Genomic DNA, 25,658 nt, shown 5'->3' with positions numbered 1-25,658 from the left:
GGTAAGACCGTACTGCTGAAGATACCATACACTTGGAATGGACCATGAGAGACATGGTTGTAATCTGGAATAGAGCCAGTCCCCAGACAATTAGCCCATCTAGTGCTGGAAGGCACTACATGAGCTATCGGGAAAAGTGGCCTACATCTTTCTGAGAAACTCAAAGTCTAAGTGATTCATCTGACCAGATGCTCACACAAGTACAATAGTGACACATGGCCATGATGGGTAGCTAACTACTCTTGGATTGGCTAACAGAGCTGCTCAGTCTAATAGAAACCATATCTGGAAATGGGAAGCAAGTCAGAATCATATCCAGATATTAATTTTGCTTCCCAATGACAAGCTCCCACTAATCTTGGCATATAAGAAGATCTAAACCTTTAACTTCTCTCTTAATTAATATTGGTTATCCCATTTAACCGGTGCTGATTTCATTCTCCTTTGTAGACTCTGCTTCTCTTTTTTCTTATGGGAGAATGATCTGAAGAGATAAGCGACCCAGTGTACTTCACTCCAGCCTAAGCTGAAACTATAGAGGAACCAAGGAAATAAGCAAGGGTGCTGCTTTCTCAAAGAGCCTGATATCAGCACAAAGGGAAGATAGACATTAAGGACACTCAACAACTACCAAAGCAGAGATCCACAGGCTCCTAAGAGCCTATCACTAAAGTAGACTTAAAATGCACCCATAATGGCTCAGAGAATTTTGCTAAAGTGGGGGTGGAAAGATTCTTACAGCCACAAGTTGGGTCTCTTTGCACAAAGACATTGCCTCTCCCCCATAAGTGACTGTTTTCCCCATAATGCATGACTCACAATCTCCATGGGGTTGCCCTTCATCCCCAGTGAGGAAGGCCTCTTCAGAAAAGAGGCAGGGAGGAGAAACAACATGTGTTGTTTACATATTAAATATGTCCATATCTAATAAAAACTAAATTAAAACAACAACAACAAAAAGTGAGGGTGGTGGCAGGGGATTATTATTATGGCATAGTGTTTATATTTATGGAAGTTGCCAATAAAAGTTAAAAAAAAAAAACAGTAGAGCTTTTTAGGTTTGACAAGATGGCTCAGTCATTAAGGAAATTGCCTGCAAAGTCTGATGACCCAGTATCCATATAAAGCCAAATGTAAAAAGTGGTGCATGAATATGGGGTTCACTTGCTGTGACTGGAGGTCCTGGAGTACCCATTCTCTCTGTTTTTGTTCTCTGTATCTTTCTCTGCCCCCCCCCCCAAAGCTATTTTTTTAAAAAGGTTGAACTGTAGGAAAATGGTTGAACCTGGAACAGATCATTCTCAGTGAACTTACCCAATCACAGAAAAAAAAAAAATCGCCACATAGTCTCACTCATCTACAGCACCTAACCTGAATCTACCCAAGATGCCTTACATACCCAGCAAGCATCTAGTGGACTAGACAATAACAAGGGTGGGGAGGGAGGAGAGGACAATGGAGGGGGTAGGAAACACAAGTCTAGACCCAAACGGCAATAGTACCATAAAATTCTAAATCCTAAAAGACAAACCAAATGGTTGAACCTTCACCAGCCCCAGAGAGGGAACACCTGAGCCACAAGACACTGGAGAGGGTATGATAAAGACTGACCTTAATCTTCTACAGCTTCTCTCTCTCTCTCTCTTCTCTCTAACTCTTTTATATTAGTTATCTTTTCCTTCCTTTTCTTAGTGGGCACTGACTTGTAACTCCTTGTACCAGCATGTGGCTATCATCCACAATGAGCTTTTGTCTTTTTTTTATTTTTTTTTCTTTATTTTTTTTTTAAATTTAATTTATTAGATGTTTTCCTGTGAACCAGATACCAGCACAAAGGGGAAGGAGATCAACACAGAGAAAAATCAACTCCTACCAAAGCAGAGAGCCAGAGCCTCAGAGGCCCCCAACACCTCAGCACTGAAGCAGACCAAAAATGAACCCAAAATGGCTCAGGGAAATTTTGCGGAAGAGGGGGCACAATGAGCTTTTGATCAGAGAGACCTACAAGGTTTCCTAAAAGAAAGACAGATTTCTGACAGAGTTCTTGATGACCTACCAAAGGTTCGTGGTAAGACCCTACTGCTGAGGACACCTTAAGTGGTTGACACGTAAAATGGAATGGCATAGCTGGAACCTGGAAGAGAGTCAGTCCCCAGACAGTCAGCGTGTCTAGTGCCAGAAGGTGCTACATGGGAGACTGGGGGAAAATGACCAATATCTGTCCAAGCAACTCATGGTCTAACCTACTTAGCAACAAATAACCTGTTGTGATGCCCACACAAGTGCAATAGTGGCACACAGCCATGGTGGGGAACCAACTGCTCTTGATTTGGCTAACTGATCCCCTCAGTGGTATGGTACCCATATTGGATCTGGGAAACAAGTCAGAAACTTATCCAAATGTAAGCCCACTCTCCATTAACAAGCTACCACCAATTGTGGGCTACAAGAGGGCCTACACTTATTAAATTCTCTATAAAAAAGTAAGGATTATCTCATTTGTCTGGTGCTAACTTACTGTGCATTGGAGAATGTGCTTCTCTTTTTCAGACAGATGGAGATCCTAAAGAGAGAGCCACCCCATCATACCTCAAAAGGGCCCTGGCTGAAACTAAGAACAACTGGCGAAATAAGCAAGGGTGCTGTTTCCTTGGTGAACCGGATACCAGCACAAAGATGAAGGAGATCGACACAGAGAAAAATCAACTCCTACCAAATCAGAGATCCAGAGACCCAGAGGCCCCCAACACTTTATCACTGAAGCAGACCAAAAATGAACCTAACATGGCTCAGGGAAATTTTGCTGAAGAGGGGGTGGAAGTGATTGCAGAGCCATATGTTGGGTCATAATATGCAGAGATATATATTCCACCCATAACTGTGGGCTAACTACAGAATGCATGACCCATATACCTCAACAAGGAGGGGCCGGGGGAGTGGGTAGGACATGGATGAGCCTAACAATGGTACCAAATTGACTGTATTCACTGAGTATAGAACTAATTTAAAAAAGGGGGGTAGAATTTTCCACCTGAGCATGGAACTTACTGTAGCATGTCCCCAATTTTCTTTTGGGGGCATTTTGTGTATGTGTGTGTGGTGGGGGTGATCAGCAGATTTCCTCCTCTTCTTTTTTTCTTGAGATGCAGTCTCTTAACTGAATCAGGGGCTGTCATGTCAGGTCACACTGGCTGATTAGCAAGCTCCAGTGATTCTCTAATATGTCTCCCTATGGGACTGGGGTTAAAGGCTGCATGGCCACACACAACTGTTTATATGTATGCTGGGGAACTGAACTCAGAGCAAATCAAGCCCTCATGGGCCCCCATTATTGCACTCTTACCAGCTGAGCTGTCTCTTGAGTTTCCTTCCCATTCTTACATCCTTCCATTCTTATGATTCTTCCTCCTGTGTCCTTTCTAGAACTTTAAACCACCATCTTAGAGGTGGGGAGTTTCTCTCAGATTGTACAGTGTTTACATAGCTTGAAGTAAGCTTTGTACTTGATAATGCAATATAAACTTGGTAGAGTGTTTTGTGCCTGTAATCTAAGAATTCAGGAGGTAGAGACAGGAGGCTCAGATGCTTATGTTCATCCTTAGCTACATACTGTGTTTGAGACATTCACAGGGTATAAAAGTTCCTATCTGGGGAAAAAAATAACAACAAATAAATCTGGGAGAGAGCTCAGTAGATAAAGGTTGTAGTATGTATGCATAAGGACTTGGGTTAGTTTCCTCAAGACCTACATGAATGCCAAGAGGTGTGGTGGCCCACAGGATGCAGAGATAGGGGACACCTGTGGCAACCTGGCTAACTAGACCAGCTGAATTGGCAATCTGGGTTCAGGTGAGACCCTCTGCCTCAGTGAATAAAGTGAAGAGTGACTGAGGAATATGCCTGATATCAACCTCTTTCTGCACACATTTGTGCACACATATACACATATATCAACCTGTAAACACATGTGTACACTCACACACAGAGAGATAGACACACACACACATATACATACAACACACACACTTTGATTAATAAAAACAGCATTCAAAGAAAACTATCTTCTCTAACATTTGAGTATTTCTTGGGTAAAGCAGTTTAGTTGCTTGATCCTAGCCACAGACAGTACTAATTTTTAATAACATGTCATAAGACTTGTTCCTATTTCAAGGCTGTTCTCCTAAGTACACTTTCCTCATTAGATGTTAACTTTCTGTATCACACATTCACTCACCAGATACAATGATTATCACACAGGCCAAGGACCTTCTGGCAATGGAGCTGAAAAAGCAGATTCCACTTTGCCCCCACCATTTAACTTTTTGCATTGTAGTCCTTTTCAAGTCTTGAAAAGAGCTGTCACCTTTATTCACTACTAAATTTGCAATGTTTAGTGTCATATCATAATAAGCATTTTGTGGCTAAGGGGTTTTGGATAAGAATATTACTAATGGGCATGTTATTATGGGTGAGAAGGTAAGACTTGGATAATTTGTATGTAGAACCTTTACCATATGGTAAATGGGAGAGCCATGTCTGGCAATGCCCAATTTTTCAGACACCAAATATCATGTTCCACCTTCTCTATAACTTGATGGGCAAGTTTCCTACAGAGCTCATTTATATGCGTGTAAATTCATTGTAGTTCTCCTCAAGATGTTCATCCATACCTGTTCTCCTACCTTTATCTGTGTGGCAGATGATTGGTGTGTTATAGCTGGGGTGGGCCAGAGGCAGGGTCCATTCTTGACCATACATATTTCATGGATGACTCAGCAGTTACACAGTGAATGATTGAAGAAAGCCTCCATTGACCAGTCCAAAAGGGCCTCTGGGCTCTTTCTCATACTAATGGAACAACGCAGTCATAGCAGAGAAAAATAAAAAAAAGATCATTCAATAGAAGAGAAAAAATGGACACGGGCAGTTTCTGTCATCTGAACATTAGTATTTTCTCCAAAATTCACATGTGAAAACCCAGTACTCAGTCCAATAGTATTAGGTGACTAGGTTTTAAGAGTGGAGTCATTATGTATGGGATTAGTATGCTTATAAAAGACTCAGTGTGAGGGAGCAGGGAGAAGGCATCACTTCTATGAGCCAGGAAGTAGCACCTCACCAGACTCTGAATCTGCTAGGACTTGTAAGCTTCCACAGTGGTGGGGAAAAAAATAAGTAAATACATTTTGTTTTTGATTGGCCATTCAAATTATGCTTTCTCTTTGTTTTACTTTGGGAGCCTCAATGTACTCATATGAGGATATTGCCCAGTGTATCTAGTTCCTATTGTATTTCACACTGTCTGTGGTTTAGAAGTCCAAGAATGGTGTAAGGTATCAAAATATTGACATTAAGCCATCAGTGAGGCTGTATTCTCACTCAGAGGCTTGGGTGGTAATAACCTGCTTATAGGTTTACTCAAGTTCTTGTCAGGATTCATTTCATTGTGCCTACATGCTGACATGACAGCCAAAAATTTTCACGGGTATCAGTGGATTTAAATTAGTTTTCTCTGGACTCAATTCATTTTCCATCTTAATAAAAACAATATAAATAAAAATTTATTGAAAACTTCATATTGTCAGAAATTGTTAAATAGATACTTCACTATTAAACTCAATCTGAATAATAATGTAAGACATGTGTCTCAGAATGAATATGCAAGATGAAATTGAGGTAACTCAACATTTTATCTTTTATTTATAGTCTATCAATTGAATTGATAGAAGGACAAATATTTGAGCTGAATGAGAATTCCCAGGTCTGTAATTTTCACTACTTTATGACTTCATTCATATCCCCAGCAGTACTCTCTTCTCCTATCAGCTCTGTGTTTCTGTTCCTTCCATCATTAATGGAAGTTTCCTGCTTTGGGGTTATTAACTAAGTCCATATTATGACATGGATTAATTATTTGAGAAATCCTATGAGAATGGAAGTCCTATAAGATACTGAGTTAGGTCTCAGTATCCCATCTCCCAAAGTCTCAATTCAGTTCATCAAAGCATGTTACTTAGAGTTGATAACATCAGTTCTAGGAACTCAAAGTGACTATTTAGGTGCAAAAGTTGTCTTTAGTTTATTATCTTCTGGGGAAATGATGTAGAATGACTTCATGTGAGTTGGAATAAAACTCAGAAGCAGGGCTAGTAAGCTAGAAAGGGAATATCAAGGGAAAAGAAAGGACTGAATAAAACAGTATTATACATATGTAAGTAGAACAGATTAATGGGGGTGAAGAGGCCTAAGTGTGGTCAGGGGAAGACACTGAGTAAAGGAAAGGTGGGGAAGGGCAATCAAAATCTAAGAGGGTATGAATAATTCATACGGAAACCTACTTTTTTTTTTTGACAATGGAACAACCAGAAGCCATAGATTTTTAGTAGAAAATTTTAAGTTCCAGGGATGGGATACCTTCCAGTGAGTTGTTGGCCAGGGAGGTCCCTGATGCCCCCAAAACATTACAGGGCATTGCAGAGGATCTTAGTTTCTCATCAGAAATAGATAGTAAGACACTATTGCTGAAGATTCCACATAGTTGTGCTGCAAGGTCACTGAGAAATTCTGCTGGAGCTGAGATGAAAACCTCCTCCATGTAGACCAGCTGACAGAAAGCTGGAAAAAGCCATGTTGCACACAGTTCCATAGGAGAGAGAGAAATCACTAGTGGAGATACTCAATATTGGACACTGCAAGCCTGAAATTTGGTCAGCCAGGCCAAATAAGCCTATGGGTGCAATAATGACATGACTGTCATGGGGGAAATCAACTGCCCTCTAATTGGACTGGAGGCCTGCTCCATAGGAGGGAATACATGTCTAATACTGAAAACCTATGCCACGGGTAGTCATGAACCCTAGGTGTGTAATGTGTGTTGGTGTCTGGCTAAATGTATATACTATGCTTGCCAAACTGCCCAGTAAGTACTTCTCTTAATGCTCATACCCGTATATTAATGCTACTCTTACTTTTGCTTACAGAAGCTTCTCTTTTCAGATAGTGGTGATCTTGGGATGACTCAGAAGGTACTATGGTGCTGAGAAGAAGTGACTGAGGAGTGTTCAACATTGAAACATCTTTATCATACTTTCCAAGGCTTAGGTTCCACTGTGGAAGAGGTGGTGAAAAGAATGCAAGTGTCAAGGAAGTGTAGGACTCCTTACAACACACTCTTTCAGACACAACATAGTCTGTATATCCATGATCTCACATTGCAAGACATTACCTACACAATTACAACATAATAGGAGGAAAAAATAATGACATCAAAATAAAAGAGAGAGCCAGGCATGGTGGCGCACGTCTTTAATACCAGCATTCGGGAGGGAGAGGTAGGAGTTTGAGATTACCCTGAGGTTACATATTGAATTCCAAGTCAGCCTGGGCTAGGGTGAGACCCTACCTCGAAAAACAAAAACAAAAACAAACAAATAAATAAATAAATAAATAAACAAGAGACTGATTGAGAGGGGGAAGGGGTACGATGGAGAGGGTAGTTGCAAAGGGGAAAGTGGGGGGAGGGAGGGAATTACCCTGGGTTATTGTCTATAATTATGGAAGGTGTCAGTAAAAATAAATTTTAAAAAAAGAAAAAAGAAAAAAAAATGCCTGATTTTAGAAGGATGGTGTTTTAGGCTGCTGTAGTCGTTTTGGACAGATATCAACAATGTTTTGTGCTAAAGGCCAAATGGTAAATATATTGAGGCTTGTGGACCATGTGGCCTTTCCCCAAAATCCTCAACATTGCCACAGTAGTGTGAATGCAGTCCTGCATACAGTATAAGTGTACAAATGTGTCTACATTCCAATACAGTTCTTCTTATGGATTCAAATTTGAATTTTATATTATTTTTGGATCATGAAATATAGTCTCATTTTGATTTTTTTCCAATGTTTTAGAAATAAAAAATCCATTGACTTGCCTTCTGCAAAAGAGAGGCAGTAGTCTGGGTTCAGCCCTGATATAAAGAAAGCCCTTTTCCATTAGTTTTTAAGTCAGCTGATACTGCGCTTAGAGTTCCAGGGACTCTGGAGATTCTGAGAGGAGAGGCCTGTACTGAGGTTGGGCATTCAAAATAAGTCCTTGATTATTTGGAGATATATAAAGGAAGAAATTTCTGGACTCCAGGCCCCATTGGAGCCCTCACGAAGGACAGCTGGGGGCAGTCAAGCCATGATTACAGTGATCTCATGGGCAGGTGAGGAAGCTATATCAGCAAGATCAAGATGGGGAGCAGCTGCAACTGGGCTGAATTCATCTTAGCAGAGCAAGGGGTGACCTGTGGAAGAGCAGATGGCTGTCTGCAAGCCAGTGTCTGGTTTATACTAAAGTGACAACGAGGAAAGATTTGTGGAGCATTTTAAAGTGTTCTGGAGATTTCCAGATATGTTTGATAGAGTGTGTTGCAAAGGTAGTAAAAGAACAATTTTTCTATAGTTGAGTCACTTGAGGGATAATACCCATGTAATTTGGATATGTGAGGAAGTGTTGTCTGCCTTGTGAGGTCTAAGATGTATGTTATCATAAACAATTTTAGTTGCTAAGCAACATTAGCAAGCCCATGCTTCTAATCACTTAAAACAAAACTTTTCTGTTTTTAAATAAGTTAAAATCTTCAAGTAAGTTAAAAATAGTGAAGATCTCAGTCTCCCTTCACAGATTTGTCATCTATTAACATTGTACCGCATTTGCTTTAGTGTGCATGTGTGTATGTTCGCTCACACATACACCCATATACCATTGTTTGTGAACCATTTGCAAGTAACATTTGTTTGTTATTCTGAAAAATCATATTCTCTTACCCAATAACAGTTATAAACTTCAAAATTGGAAAACTAAGTTAATTTGCACAGTATTGTGGTCTAATGTATTTATCCAGCTGAAATTTCTCTGCATCTTAATGATGTTCTTTTATGTATTGGATCCAATCCAGGAGCAAGTATTCATTTAGTTGTCTTTTTCTTCCCCTTCAATCTGAATGCTTCTTTAATCTTTCCTTCTCTTTCATGATTTTGGCATTTTTTTTAAATAAAAAGAAAACCAGTTATTTTGTAGAATGGCCCCAAGTGTTGGTTTACTTGAGGTTACTTCAAGATTTGTGCCTGCTGTAGAATTTGCCAGATATTCTCATGGCATAGTATAATGAGACACCAAGTGCTGATTATTCCTATTCTGGAGATACTAACTTTTATCCTTTGAGAAAAAATGGTATGCTAATATACAAGCAGCTAATAAGTACTCTGTGCTCATAAATTAATGACTGATAAAATATGCTTTGGGGGAGAAAATTGGTAGCTCTCTACTACAATTTGGAGCTTTCACTTTTACACCATGTATTTATATCAGAGCCTGTTCATGAATTTTTTTATGAGTTAAAGTCTTAGTACCTATAAAGGTAAGTTTTGATCTTGATGCTAAGATTATCCTAGACTAGGCAAGAGAAGCCTTTCAAACTGGCTTCAGTGGCTTTGGGACCTGTTGCCATAGTACTTTCAGACATTACTTGTTTTATAATATACCAAAATATCCTATAACTGTGAATTACATTTTTTTCTTCAGCTGTGGGTCAACCAGTATGCTTAAAAGTCCTCATTTCTTTCTTCTCCCTTTAAAAAATATTATATTTATGTATTTTTTTTGCAAGGAGAGAGAGAGAGAGAAAAGAGACAGAGTCAGAAAGAATGGGTGCACCAGGATGAACTGCAAACAAACTCAGATGCATGCACTGCCCTATATATCTGGCTTTGCTTGGGTACTGGAGAATCAAAGGCAGGTCATTAGGCTCTGTAAGCACACACATTAACCACTGACCCATCTCTCCAGTCACTCATTTGTTTTTTTAAAACAAAATTTTATATATTTATTTCCAAAGGGGGCGGGGAGAGAATATAGTGGGTATGTCAGTGCCTCTTAGCTGCTGCAACAGATGCCAGGTGAATGTACCACTTTGTGCATGTGGCTTTATTTTGGTACTGGAGAATCAAGCTTGGGTCATTAAGATTTGCAGGCAAGCATCTTAACTGCTGAGCCTTCTCTCTAGCTCAGTATACATTTCTTTTGTAAATAATTTTATACAGAAATCAAGAAACACTTTTCAATGTAGAAACCAAGATAATGAGAACCCAGCCATATCATTCTGAGAAAGGTGCTGAAGTTGATAGGTCCTTTCCATAGATAGACCAAGAACATGCACACACACACACGTATACACACACATCCAAAGAACTGAAAACACAAACATACAAATACAAGAATGTGGAGAGGTGTACATGTATATGTACCTATGCACATTAGAAAACCATGAGTGTACCTTATCACCTTCCATTTCTACTTCATGACACTATAGGATATATCCAAGTTTTATCTCTATGTTTGTAAATTTTTATCAGTAAGAAACCAAAGCTAACATTTTAAATATATTTTTGTCTTTTTTCAACATCTTCTGTAGATTACCCATTTTCTGGGGTCACGTCTGCTTATAATATATCAATCCCAAGCTCTACATTGTCAAATTTCAGTCTCTAGAAAGAAAAAAGGTAAAAGAAGAAGGGGATGGGGAAGGAAAAAAACTTTAGACATGGATATGCCTCTTTTCCTGTGTGTGATACAATACCTGGGTTCTGGTCAAGTATAAAGGTAAAAGATAAGAGAAAAAGAAAGAGAAACATCTACCCTTTCTCTGAAGGCAAGCCAAGCAAAATAGCCCCAATGAGGCAGAAAGAAGACAACAATTGGCGAGGAAGACAAAAATTGCCTATCTTCCTTCCAGTAACATCAAGAAATTCTAACAAGTTAGCTTCTCTATTATGTTCAACCAGAAAGTTAAGCACTCAATTTTCTAGAATTATTTCCTATGAAGGTATTGTGCAACCTGGGTTTAGACATTGCTATAAAATAATTTACATTCCTGGAAGGTTTTGCCTATATGGGAAGTGTGTTTTTATTAACTGTTCTCCATTCCTTCATGCTCAAGTATGTACCAGGTATCTTACAATCATGCTGAAACCACAGGAAGGATGGACCAAAAGAATCTCACATACATCAGCCCTGAGCATGGCTTAAAGTGAGTGAGGTAAGGCTAATAGGCATTTATCCCTTGTTATAAGATAAAAGTAAATGCCTATTAAATTTACCATCATAAGTTTAGAAGCCTCCTCATCTGAACTCCAATATGAACAGCAAGCCTTTCTGGATACTGCTCCAAGAGTAGATCTGATGGCTCTAAGAGTAGCCCTGCCTCATGTTTTAGTAATTGACTTATGGATGGACACCTGGATCAATTTTGGTAGTGATGTGGCAGAATTTATCCATGGAAGATTCATCTATTCTTTTTGGTAAATTTCTGTGCAAGGATATGAGGTTCAGGGTTGCTGTGGCCATCTAGCCACCCTCATGAAGAAGATGATAGCATTGGCCCAGATTAGAATTGAACTTAAAGCCAGAGTCTACTCTGCCATTGGACTTTCAGTTATTGCTACTGATGCTTTTTCCTATTATCTTAGTTACTTTGGATTGGGCTTATGTTAATTGATAGTAAAATCAACCTTACTGATAGATACAAATAATAGTACAGGACATCAGGTTTAGGTCATAGCATCTACAATTCTAAGACAAATAAGAAGTGAGCCTATGTTTAATGAGGTAAGATTAAATATTATAAATGGAATGGTAAAGGCACATGATACAATGAGAACCCAGAAGTCTGAAGGAAGTGCTATCTTAATAATCACTGTGAATAGAAATCACTAAGTGCAGAAAAGGATATTATAGAGAAAACACTGAACACATAATCATGAAACACCAAAAATCAGGAGGGTGTTACTGTTAATGAAACGTGTGAGCCACTGTTTTAATTCCAAAACATATCTGTCTATATCTATATCCTATCTATATATTTATATTTCAATATATCTATATATATCTATATCTACCATCTATCTATCTATCTATCTATCTATCTATCTATCTATCTATCTATCTATGCATCTATCATCATCTGTATAAAATCTTCAGGGGTTTCAGGGTGTAGGAAGAACAAAAGGTGTTAGTTAATGCACTCTCAGGGCAGAGGGAACTTCTAAGCATAAATTCATTCCTCTGAAATTCATCTTCATGTGAGAACTGATTATGGTGTGGACACTATTCCTACTCTGAAGGGTTTGTTGAGTTCCATTTGTAAGCTTAAATGACATTTTCTTCCGTTTTACTCACAACGTTGGCATTTCTTGGACCTGAAACCAGAAGCCAGGAAGCTGTTCAGCATAGGACCTGAAGCTGTTTGTACTTCTAATCCACTGTGGCAGATATCCCCACATATGAATTTTCTTCCCAAAGTTGTGAAAGAAAGTCCTCTGTGACAAAAATCCCCACCTAACTCAGAAATAGCAGCATGTCTGCTTTGTGGCTTCTTTCGGCTGCTCCAGAGTTGGCTCCACCACATGGCACATATGCGATGCAGTTTGATGCAATGTTGTTGACAGATGCACCTTAGGGAAAGGGAGGAAGGAATTTGTCCTCCTTAGCTACCACACTGGGGACTTAGAACATGCTGTGTCAGTCTGCTATTTTCTTATTCCAGAGAAAATTAGTTTCATTTATTTTAAGTTTTAAAATCCAATAAGAGGGCAATGAAGTAACTTTATCAAAAAAGACAAATGTTACAAAAAAGGTATAAAATAGTTTTTGTGTGTTATATTATCATTCTTTATATCTGGAAAAGCATAGGAAATTAACAAAAATAATACTGGAAGAAATAAAGCAATTTTTAAAATTTAAATGTTTTTCTTTTCCCTCTTCCTCTTCCTCCTCCTCCTCTCCTTCTTCTTCTTCCTTTTATGTTTTTTCAAGGTAGGGTCTCACTGTAGCCTAGGCTGACCTGGAATTTACTATGGAGTCTCAGGGTGGCTCCGAACTCACAGAGATCTTACCTCTGCCTCCCGAGTGCTGTGATTAAAGGTATGTACCACCACGACAGGCATCCTCTTCTTCTTTTGAGGTAAGGTCTGTAGCACAAACTGACCTGGAATTCACTATTGAGTCTCAAGAGATCCTCAAAATCATGGTAATCCTCCTACCTCTGCCTCCCAAGTGCTGGGATTAAAGTCGTGTGCCATCATACCAGGCAGAGATAAAGCAATTTAGAAAGTTGGCCAGAAGCAGGATCAGTAAGGACCAAATCATTTTTCAGCTTTTGTGAGGTGGATAATTTAATGGTATACATTAAACAAAGCAATAAGATCCCCATCAACCCGACCATCCATTGGTCTATGAAATGTCACTGCCAGTTTATCTGAACTGGAAATGAAGACCACCATATATTTATATTCAGCAATAGTGTGTTTATTGCTCAGTTTATTTGTTTTGACACATTCATCTATTTACACATGTGTATTTATGGGCATTTCAGGGTCTCTGGCTCTTATTGACACATGCTAGGTGTTCAAGAAGGCAATGAGAAGTACCAGACCCTGGAGGGTGGATGTGGGGAACTTCTACTGGGGCTTTGGGCATTGTACTCACAAAATGAGTATCATTGATATTGTCTACAATGCATCCAAAAACAAGCTGATACACACCAAGACCCTGATGAAGAACTATACTGTGCTCATTGACAGTACTCCCTACCAACAGTGACTCTTGAGGAGGAAGAGACTTTTGACAAAAAAAAAAATCAAAGAATATTCAAAAGAAATACAATGAAAGAAAAAATAATGCCAAAATCAACCCTTGTCTGGAGGAGCTGATCCATCAGGGCAAGGTTCTGCCCTTTCCATTGAGACCTGGCCAGTGTGACAGAGCAAATGGTCATGTGCTAGAGGGCACAGAGCTGGAGTTCTATCCAAGGAAGATCAAAGCTTGGAAATGCAAATAAATCACCCTTAGCCCATGTACTAAAGGTGTTTGTTGTTCTATGTTTAAAAAAAATTGACTGCTAGTCAGCAGGCTTTATTAAAAAAAAAAAAAAAAAGGCCTTCCCCTCTCAGATGCTTTTGCTATTTGGACCACAATCCTCACAGCAACCCATGTGTGGTACACAGGTGCCTCTCATTTTGCATATGGTAAAATTGGGGCAGGAGAATCTCAAGTTCACATGGCTACTCAGTGACACAGTAGAATAAAAAATCTCTGACTCCAAAATTCATAATTTCCATCTTTTCTTACTTTTCTTTCCCCCATTTTCCCATCGTACTATATCATACTAATATGGCATAGTACATTATACTATATGATAAGTTGAGTTTTCTGGTTTAGAAGTTTCCCCTTAAAGCTGAAAATGTTTTTTTTTTTTTTAATGGGAAGATTATTGAACAGACCAATGTTTTTTATATTTAGGTTCTGTCTAATTTTCTTATTCTTCTCAGTCATGGCCTGCCCCTCTCCCCAGCTAGCAATTGGTACCAGTCTGACTTAGCGGAGCTGCCATTTCTATAGGGCAATGAAAAATGTGCCTAGGTTATTTTCAAATTATTTTTGTTTTAGGAATTGAATGTAGAGAATCTACATAAATTTGCCCTGGATACTCAAATTAAATCTTCAAAGATTAAAACGAAGAATCTTTGAGGTCCTATATTTCCAACTTTAGTAGATTAAATGGTCTCACTTAAAGTGAAGGTCTCATAGATTATTCCCCAAGTGTACAACCCTTAATGTGAGGATCTTATTAGCCAATGCCACCATTCAACATCCACATGCATCGTTCCTGTCTTGTCTTTAATGAAATTTTCCCCAGGGAAGGGATGTTTCCATTATCCTTGATTCTGAAGAATGTGGGTATTAACAGGCAGGAGACCATAAAGGAGTTTTCATAGGTTTTAATGGCAAAATGTCTTGAGGGATAAGAAAGAAGTAATATGAAGTTTATAAATTGCCTATCCTTGAGGATTGAGGATACTGATCTAATCTGTTGTGGTCTGTTTGTATGTTCTCTCTCTCTCTCTCTCTCTCTCTCTCTGTGTGTGTGTGTGTGTGTGTGTATGCATATTAATATGTTTAGGCATATTATCTCTGTGCAGGTTCAGGTGCACATTTGTGCAGGTGTGTATGATTAGGCCAGAATTTGATGGTAAGGATACTTCTCAGTTTCTCTTCAAATCACTCTTTGACACAGGGTCTCTTGCTCAACTTAGAGCTCATCAGTTCAGCTATACTAGCTAGCCAGTGAGTCCCGGGGATTCCCTGTCTCTTCCTCCATAGCGCTGAGGTTTCATTCTTTCCATGATGTGCATTCTTCATGGATGGTGGGGATAAAATACCAGGTGGTCATGCATGCATGGCAAGCATTTCACCGACTGCGCTATCTCCCTGATCTGGAGTACTGATAGTAAGCAGGTCATTATTCCTATTGTTGATTAGTATTTCATACTTTCTGGGTTAAGATTGAGTAAGTAACCTTAAAATACCATTCATGTACATATAATATGATATGATGAAAAGAACTTGGGCATGACATTGTATATAATTTATTGAACACCTAGATCTTTCACTTAGGAAGTACACAGAATAGTTGCATGATAACTTTACTTGCTCATGGAATAGAGAGAAAGAGTTTGCCTTTCATATTTGCAATACAGCTCTTTCTCACACATTTTTCCTGTGTCTGGAATGTCTTTATTTTCTTATCTGCTCAGATGATGTTTACCTAGGCTTAAGGCTTAAAGAATGTTCACCTTTGCTCTGAAGACTTCTTTGGCTGTTGTTCTCCATGGGCATAGTTGGATTCATTCTCTGGCTTCCAGATTACTTCACACTACTATAAATATCACACTAAATTGAAATTGCTTCTTCTCCCAGATATGTCTCTGGTTTGTTTGTGCCAAGACCCTTTAAATTCATAATGCCTATTATAGTGCCCAATGCTCTGTAGGTGTTCAAAAATATTTGTTTTGATTGCCTTAGCCTATACAAAAATTAGAAAAAATACTTTTCTCCCATTGTACAGATTCTTACCTCAGTCATTCATCCACAATGCCATGTTTATTATCTCATTCACTCCCCTGGCTGTTAGTGCATCACCTCTAGAGTTTCTGTCATATCTAACAACATGTTCCATCAGGATTCAGATTTCCTTGTGCAGTGATTGTTTATTAAAAATTAATACTTAAGGGCTGGAGATATGTCTCATTAGATAAGAGCACTTGCTGCAAACATGAGGGTCTGAGTTAAATCTCCAAATCCCACAAAAAACATCAAGTATGACCATGCATGTCTCTAACCCCAGTCCTATGGGTAATGGAGACAGGAGAGTACCTGAGGCTTAATGGTAAGCCAGTCTGACAAAAAAATGAGAGCTCCAGATTCAGTGAAGCTTACTTCTCAAGTAAACAATGTGGAAGTGAGAAGAGCTGACATTCTCTTTTGGCCTCCACATTGTATGCATGGGCACACTCATCTGCGCACACATACATACAGTATACATGCACATACCACAAACACACACACACACCAGGCATGCACACATACATGCCATCCATATTAAAACAAAACAAGAGAACTTTAAAAAGTTGAACTGTTTTATTTTCATTTTAAAGACTTATATGTTGAATGTTTGATAATTAACACCCAGTATACATTACAATATTCACAAAAGCTAACATGTCTAATAGTTTTTGCAGGTATAATGAAAACATTTCACATACTTTCATTGCCTCAGAAACCCTGAATTTTGTATTCTCCTTAATTACATGAAGATTATGTATTATAATTATAATTACATGAAGATTTTTCTTTGTGCTCAGAAAAGCTCATGTATAACCTGCATCCCAGAGTTGCAGAGCCTGGACAAATATCCTGGTCTTCTGAGCAGTTCTTCAATAGTAACTCCCTGAATTAAGACAAATATGTACATTTCCTTGATATTTCAGCCCTTTGAAGAGTCTTTGTCATGGCTCCAAGTTTTTCGGGCTGGAGTGAAAACAAGATACTACACAGCTCCCTGTTTGTGCCATAGCAACCAAGCACAACACAGATGGCCAGTCTGGCAATCTGCCCTCTAGGCATTGATTGCATACCTGGTGGTGAGGCACAATGACAGCTTCCCCCACACAGGAATAGTGTGTATTTGTACAGTGTAGTAACTTGGAGTTTATAGTGATATGTGATGAAGATTGTATCCTATGACTCCAGGCCAATTTACTGGTTTCGAGTCTAGAGGTAATAACTTTCTGTTGGTGTAATGACAACTTGTCTATTGCAGCTGGATCATGTTAGGACAGTAGGAATTTTCTTTTTTGGTTCCTTTTCAATAGTGCTTTGTAATAATAGGGTAGCCTTTTCCCAAGATGTTTCTTGCCAGTTGCATGCATGTGCTGGTTCATGAACAAAATCTAGAGCATTTCTTGGCAACAAAAAATGCAAATTGTCCAAATGTACAGAAAAAGAAATACTTATGTTAGAGATGGAGAGACCAAGCTGAATTCCAAATCCTGGAAGCATTTCTTATATCCTACTTATAATTTGTTAAATTGAAAAACTATCTATTGCTTATGAGTCATTTTATCAGTGTCTGGGCATATAAAGATAAAAGATACAGTGTGACTCAAGAGACTTTCTGGCTAGTTGAGAAGATAGACGTTTAAGCTAATAACTATAATACAACATGTGGAGTGGCCTAATAGAGGGGTGTATCAGTACTGTGAGAACAAAAGGGAGAGGCCTTTTAGTTCTTAAAGGAAGATGTTATATATGAAAGAAAATATCTTGCTGGCTATTGTAGACAGAGCAATGTAATGTATTATGCGGTGAGAGTTCTTGTTTTGATGCCTCTGCCACCTGCTTATGTTGTGACCTGAGGCACCTCAGTGAGCTTTCAAGATAGCCTTATTTTTACAAGGCAAGGGAAAGAATTCATGTCCCTTGAGTGTATGCAAAGTGAAACTAAAATAATCATTATTAAGCAGTGTGTATTTTTTCATCTAATAGATACTCAATAAATATTATCTCTGCTTGTCAGTTTTACCGTTACCATTATTATTGATAGGTTGATGATATGAGTAGCCTTGCAGGCAGACTTTGTAATGTGATATTATCATGGCATCAAAGTTTTGGTTAAAAATACAGCACTGAATTTTACTACCTGTGTGTCCTTGAGATGAGCCTTCCTGTCCAAAGCAATTTGCTCTACTTAAGAAATGGGGAGAAGTAATACACTTATGGTTATCTACTATGTTTCCTTGCAAAAACTAGTCTTTTGAACAAGGTAGCCTTTGCAGAAGTTTGTGTGTGTGTGTATGTTTTAAAGAATCTCATTAAGTTTTCAGAGATATTGTCCATTAGGCTTTGAGGCAACTTATTTCAGAGAAATAAAATATGGTTATGGTACATTGTACTTTCTGTTATGAGTCAAATGCCAGGCTCAGATCTTGCTTTCTGATGAAAACAGGTAAAATGAACAGAAGTCAGAATGGTAGGAAGTGAGGAAGAGAAAGCTTGAAGGAAATGTTTTGAGTAGTCCTGCAGTTAATGAGGATAAAATGTAGTGGACTTTGAGGTGGTGAAGGATAGTGTGAGTCAGCAGAGTCGTGGAAGTAAAGTCAGAGTCACTAGGCACAATAGGAAAGAAAGGATAGTCCAGGTGCAAAGATTACAAATACCTGGGATTACATAGACAACAGTTTGGAGAACAGTGAGATTAAGACTAGTCTGCTGTACTTGGGAAGGAGGGCCAGACAAGATTGGAAAGCATAAGTGAGATTAGACCTAAAGTAGGAAAGACAATGGGAATCCAGTCTCAGTTGAGTCATCTTGACATACTTCATATCCTAAGCCCATTACTCTCATGTCTTTTACTGAGGTGGTCAATAATGCATGCCAGATCTGTGCCATGTATTACAGAAAGTGGTTCATAGTAAATCACTTTAATCCACAAAAATTAGAATGTATTAAATTTTCAACTAGGATTAAATAAGTCTGAGAGCAATGCTGAAATTCTCCCTCCCTTAGCTAGAAGAGGCATAAATATATATATATATATATATATATATATATAGGTGTTTTTCTTCCCTGCACACAAGTTCGGCTTCCTTTTTTTTTTTTTTTTTTTTTTGTTGTTGTTGTTGTTGCTCTTCTATCCGAATGTCCTAGGCACTGTTGTAGCCCATTTTGGCTACTGTCACTCTAGGTACATTTGATGAAAGACAAAGAGTAATAGAAATATATTAGACATGCACTAAGAACAATTTTCAGAAACTTGCATCTTGTCCCAAAGGTAGTCATGTGGCTGTGCCACAACAATGCAGAATCAGCTAAGATGCATCATAGTTAATTTTTATAGAAAGCTGTGTGCTTAGGCAACAATGGAGCTTTCACTCTAGAAAAGAGATGAGCAGATAGCTAAATCTACTGAAGGTAGATATTTCATTATGATTTTCAAATCAAGAAGTTAATAGTCAGAAAAGTGAGATTATGTGCCCACAGGAGCAGAGTTAATACATGTGTAAGATTTCAACTGGTTTCACTTATGGTGGTCCTAATGAAAGGTCTTGCTCTTCAGCATTACTCATACATCCTCATTGGAATATGTATATCCAAAACAGTGCCAAGATCAGGCCTTTGATAGTAATATTCAAAGGAAATCTCAGGATGACTAACCATTTTGGTTTTACAGAATGAGCTCTTTGAGATGAATGTTCTGAGTTTTACAATGAAGATAGGCTTGGGAAAATGGTGCTGAGAATGAGATGGTCAAGGAGTAAAATGGAGATGAATAATACCCATAGATAGCATGAGGGTTGTTTATATTGCAATAAGACCTCTTTCCATCAGAGTCTTTACAATGTATGCAAAACGATCTTTAGAAGTGTTTGCCTGCGTGATGGACACCCAAGGCTCCTTCTGCCACATAAGTATTGGTTCCAGTGGCTTTACCTCCAGCGATACTGCTCTTTTATGTTGCTTCTACATGTGTATTTGTGTCTCTGTGCATGTTGTGTATGCATGCATGTTTGTTTGCATGTCTATATGGGGAGATCAGTAGTAAATGTGTGGTATCTTCCTAAATTCATTCCCACCTTATTTTTTTTAAACAGGGTATCTCAGTGAAACTGGAGCTCATGCATTAAAGATAACTAGCTAACCAGTGATACACTGAAATCTTCCTGTTCACCTCTTCAATGCTATGTCTAACTTTTATGTAGGTTCTGGAGACATGAACTCAGATCCTTCTGACTGGGTGGAAAGTACATTTTTAAGTCAAGTAAGCAAATTTATTAAAAACATAGTACTATATTGAATTCAACTTAAGCCATATCATATAACACAAACTATGTTTAACCCACTATTTCAAATGTTAGAAATTTTGAAATGAAAATGACAAATGAAAAATACATGCCTTTAGCCCTCTATGAAAATTATACTTAAGTAAAAGAGGAAAATCGTTCACAGAAATAATTGTTGTGTGGATCTGTTTAAAAATTACTATTTGGGAGCTGGTGTGACAGCTTACCCATTAAGGCAATTGCCTGCAAAGCCTAAAGATCCAGGTTCAATTCTCCAGGTCCCATGTAATCCGGATGCACAAGATGGGGCTTGTGTCTAGTGTTTGTTGGCACTGGCTAGAGGCCCTGGCCTGTTCCCTCTCTCCATCTCCCTCCCTCTCTCTCTCTCTCTCCCTTCCTCTGTCATATATCATATATAAATAAAGATTTTAAAAATAGAATGTGGACTGGAGAGATTTCTTAGTGGCTAAGAAACCTAAGAATCCAGATTAGATTCCCTGGTACCCACATAAGGCAGATGCACAAGGTGGTGCATGCATCTGGAGTTTGTTTGCAGTGGCTAGAGGACCTGGTACATCCATTCTGTCTCTCTCTTTCCATCACTGTCTGTCTCTGCCTCTTTCTCTCTCTCTTAAATAATAAATAAATAAATTTAAAAATAGAATTTATCTCCCCCACATGGAATTAACTTTAGTGTTTTGTTGAGGATATGTATGTATAGATGTATGGTGTACATGTGTGTGTTCTGGTGAACAGTGCATGTGTACATGTGTGGAGATCAGAGGGCAATAATGAATGCCCATCTCCTAAGCCCTATGATGCTTCCTTTTAGTCAGATCCAAGAGCCAACTTTGATAAGTCAAAAGAAGATAAAAAATGGAGTAATGAATGACAGGGGGAAAAAGCAGCAGAAGGAGTGTAAGGAGAAGAAAAGAAGAAAGCATCTCTGAGGAAACACTTAGAAAGACATAGCATAGCTTACTGGCATAACTAGATGAATGGAACTTTTCTACTATGATAAGTATTCCATTTTCAGGTGGACTGGAGAAATAGAATGGGAATAAGTCTGCTACATCCATGTGTCACCCAGTTTATGAGCTTTGAAACACCAGATACGATCCAGCTGGCAGTGATTTTTAAACTGATTCCTTTTTTACATTTCACTTCCAGGAGTTCTTTCTAGATTAGATTAGCTATGTATGCACACATATGTTTGTATATATGTTCATATGTGGGTATGTGTATATTTTGATTACATAGATTCTTAGTGCTTTGTGTTTTAAATTAATGCCAGAGATGTGTTGACATTTTTTCTCTTGAATACTATCTCTCTTTATGAGTTTCACTTGGGAATTTTTCTAAAGTTTATAAAGTGATATGTACTGGACAATGGAGTCACTGAAGTATTTATTTTTATGGGATTGAACTGTCACATAATCTTGAGAAACCCCACTGTATCTATATCCAGGAGAATGGACAGGAAGAGAAAACCTTTAGCTAAAGAAAGCAACCTCAAAGTCATATAATGACATGAATGAGGCATAATCACATGACCAATTGATGGTAGAAACAAATCAGGGAAAGAGACTGAAAGGGGTAATGACAACAAGACTTAGTGTCCAACATAATACATATTTTAGTTTGGGTTCTACACAAAAGTAGAGCCTGAGACAAGAATTTGGGTTAGAGTATTTGAAAGAGAATTAGGTAACCAGTCATGTCAGTTTTCCTATGAATAATGGGTAAATATATATGCTTGATCTGTACTAAACAACAAATTGAATTTGGATGACTCCTCTTCTCTCAAATTATGAAGGGGTGTGTGTGCATGTGTGTGTGTGTGTGTGTGTGTGTGTATGTTGTACATACATGCATATTCACATTTGTATGTGTGTGGGCACATGTATGTGTGTATGTACATGCACATATGTGCACATGTATAGTGGCCAGAGTTAATGTCAAGTATCTTCCACAATTGCTCTCCAGCTGTTTTTTATATAGGATCTCTCACTGAAGCTGGAGCTCACTGATTAGGCTAGACTAACTAGCCATCATGTCCCAGGAATCCACGCGACTCTTCCTCCCCAGTTTTGGGATTGCAAGGGAGGAGCTGAGATTCTACTCAGTGATTATGTGACAAACACTCTACCCATGGAGCTTTCTCCCTAGAACCTTAAGGAGTGGGTATTTGGAGAGGACCATGGCAGTACCAAGAATACTCCAGGCTTCTGACTCTTATTGGGAATCCATACAGAGATATTTATCTAAGGAGAATTTTCTTTATCCTAAAGAATCATATAGAAAAAAAATAAATTCTTTCATCTCTAAACAAACTGATCCAGATGTGTTATAGGTAATATAATCAGGGCCCTCATTTCCCATCCTTTCAAGAATCACTGAGCATTGACTTAGTAATGGTTCCTTCGAGACTCTGTCACATGGTATGAAATTGATCTTCATTAATTCATTCCAAGATGGAACATCATAAAATAATTTGTTGTTGAAACTCCTTGAAATGGCAAGACTTCTGCTTTGAAAAGCACTTTGAGGCTTCCTAGCCAAGTGACTCCTTGAGACTTTGCATTGTATGTTGTTCATGGAAACATACTGATGCAATTAATGAAAGACAAAAGTATAAGAAACACAATAAAACCTGTCCTGAAATTACTAATATGATAGCATTAAAAGTCTGTAATTCCTACTTGAAGACTTGTAGTCTTAAAAAGAGGAAATTTTGGTTTTCTCAAAATCTGAAACTCAGCAATCTAGGTAAGGTGGCTATATTGGATGCTTATGGTATAAAATGAAACATGAAAGAAATTATCAGATTTCATGCCTGTTTTAAGGACATTCCTTCACTCCTTCAAGGCAATTTTCTTGCAACAGAAATCATCATTATTTTCTTTCTTTTAAATACACACGCACACACACACGCAGACAGACACACACCACACACACACACACACACACACACACACACACACACACACACATTAGCAAAGGAGACCACATATTCTTGATTGCAACCATGATTCATTCTAACTCATACCACCTGCCCACACCAGGAGGAACTGCAAACCATTCATCTTTGTAACCCAAACTGTCTTTCCTTGACTGGACTTGCCTCTTGAATCCAGGCTCAGGGGCTGCTGTTCACAAGGAGAGTGCTGAAAATCTCAGCAAGGATCCCCAATAATGCCAAGTAACCCCAAGCTGCTTTGCAATTGAGGCATCACCTACCTCATGACCAGGGTTAAAGTTGTGAAAATTAAGTGGAAAATCAATATGTGCTAAACGTGACTTCCTTGTTACTCTGGATCCTCACTCTGCCGAACTGGCTCAATCTTCTATCCCATGCAACACTCTGTCTAAACCAAGGGCTAGCATAATCCTGTTAGCCACAAAATCTCTTTTTAAAAAGATAAATGTATATTATATACATATACACATACATATAAATAAGAGGAAGTCTGCTGAAGTGGGGAAGGAAACCTTGGAATCATTCCTACCTACATTTGGTGGCTTCCAGGGATCTATAGAATCTAGGTTGAAAAGAGGTTTAGTACCCATGGGAAGTTAGTCAGAGTCAGCATCCCAGAGTTCCACTATTGGATCAAACCCTCATGATCTTTGTGATTTTAGAAGGCATTATGTAATTTCATTCTGACTTGATATATGAAGCTTAAAATAGTTTATTCATTACTAAATAGTCTTTCTGTATTATGTGATTTAAGACATGCAAAATAAATTTATACTTGCCACTTGATTAGCCCTAGAAAATAATATATATAATTTGTTTTATTGCCTTTATCACTCTATATTAAAAAATTGATTACTAGCTAATCTGGAAAATCAACCCATGTCAGTGTCCTATGTGTTCATTTCCCTTAGATCGCAGTAACAGCAACAAATGATAATTATATATAATCAGTAATAATTATTATGGAACACCTCAGTAACTAGGAACTATTAGTACTAATCACCTATTCATTTAGCCACTGATTTAGGACGCATTCTGACCTCACAATCCCTATAAGGTAAATAAATGCACCTAGATCCATTTTATGGATGAGAAGTTCACGGGTCTTACGAGTTAAGGCACTGCCCATGTGAAACAACTAATCCATGGCAGAATGAGAGAACAAAGCAGGGATTATTGAACTCAAAAGTATAATGTGTTTGCTGATTCCTTAGTATACTCATATTCAAATTCACATTTACTCTTAGAAATCTCCCAGTAGAGATGATTCTAAAGATAAAGTGTTTAGGTCCTGGTGCTGACAGATATATGTGATACTTGGGGGTAGATGCCTCATTGATATTGTGTAAACTCTTTGACAGGGGATGACAACAGTTACATACACAAGGGTCCCAGTTACTTCTCTTTAAAAAAATATTTATTTATTTATTTGAGAGAGAAAGAGAGAGAGACACACACAGAGAGAGAATGGGTACGCCTAGGATTCCATCCACTGCAAAAGAATTCCATGTGTCACCTTGTGCATCTGGCTCACATGTGTCCTGGGGAATTGAACCAAGGCCCTTTGGCTTGCAGGCAAAGGCCTGAACCGCTAAGCCATCTCTCTAGGCCCCAGTTACTTCTTTTTGTTACTGCTTAAAGGGAGTGATTTCATGATTTGCAAAATTTTAACAAAAAAAAAAAAAGTCTACATGTACTCCACCATGGACACTTCTTTGCCTGAAGTTCATCTCACAGATTGAGAATTTTCTTTACTCAGACAGGTAAGACTACTCACCATAGGCTTTCTTGTCAAAATGGCATTCAAACCATGCTTTTGGACTTCCCACCTGTATGGAATTTGTGTTCTTTTGACTCTCTGAGCTCCTTTTTTTTTTTTTTTCTTCAATTTGTAATTGTAATGACATCTACCCACCTGGTGACTATGCAATAGAATGATGCTCCCTCAGTGTCCGAAATCCTCAGCAGATTGGATCTAAACTGGCAATTATTAAGTTAATCGTCCATATCAGTCACAGGAATCTGTTTGTAGCCACATTCCACCCAAATGCAAGCTGCTTTCCCAGGACTCCATGTGCTCTGCGTGGCTGAGAAGGCGCCAGGCCATTCTCTACTTCATCGATAAAAGCACTTTCACCATCAAATAGCCCTACTGAATCAACCCTACATTTACCCCTCGCCAACCCCCTCCTTGCTAACTACACTTTGGCACTTCTTCAAGGGGCCTCTGTAATGAGCAGGTTCCCAGAGGAAGCTGTTTCCTGAAAGGCTTATAGCATTTAAAAGAAAACAAGTTTAGGGTCTCAGCATTCTTGCTTTTGAAGAAAGAAAGAAAGGAAGAAAGAAAGAAAGAAAAAAAAAAGGAGCTTAATCTGCAGGCCTGGCAGCTCCAGCAGGAGCCCTGGGCTTGCCTGCTCACAGGCCTAAACAGCCACCATCTCGTCATGCATGCTATTTCCCGGGCTCC

This window comes from Jaculus jaculus, chromosome 1, assembly GCF_020740685.1.
Source record: "Jaculus jaculus isolate mJacJac1 chromosome 1, mJacJac1.mat.Y.cur, whole genome shotgun sequence".
Classification (NCBI taxonomy): domain Eukaryota; kingdom Metazoa; phylum Chordata; class Mammalia; order Rodentia; family Dipodidae; genus Jaculus; species Jaculus jaculus.
This window is presented reverse-complemented; position numbering follows the sequence as displayed.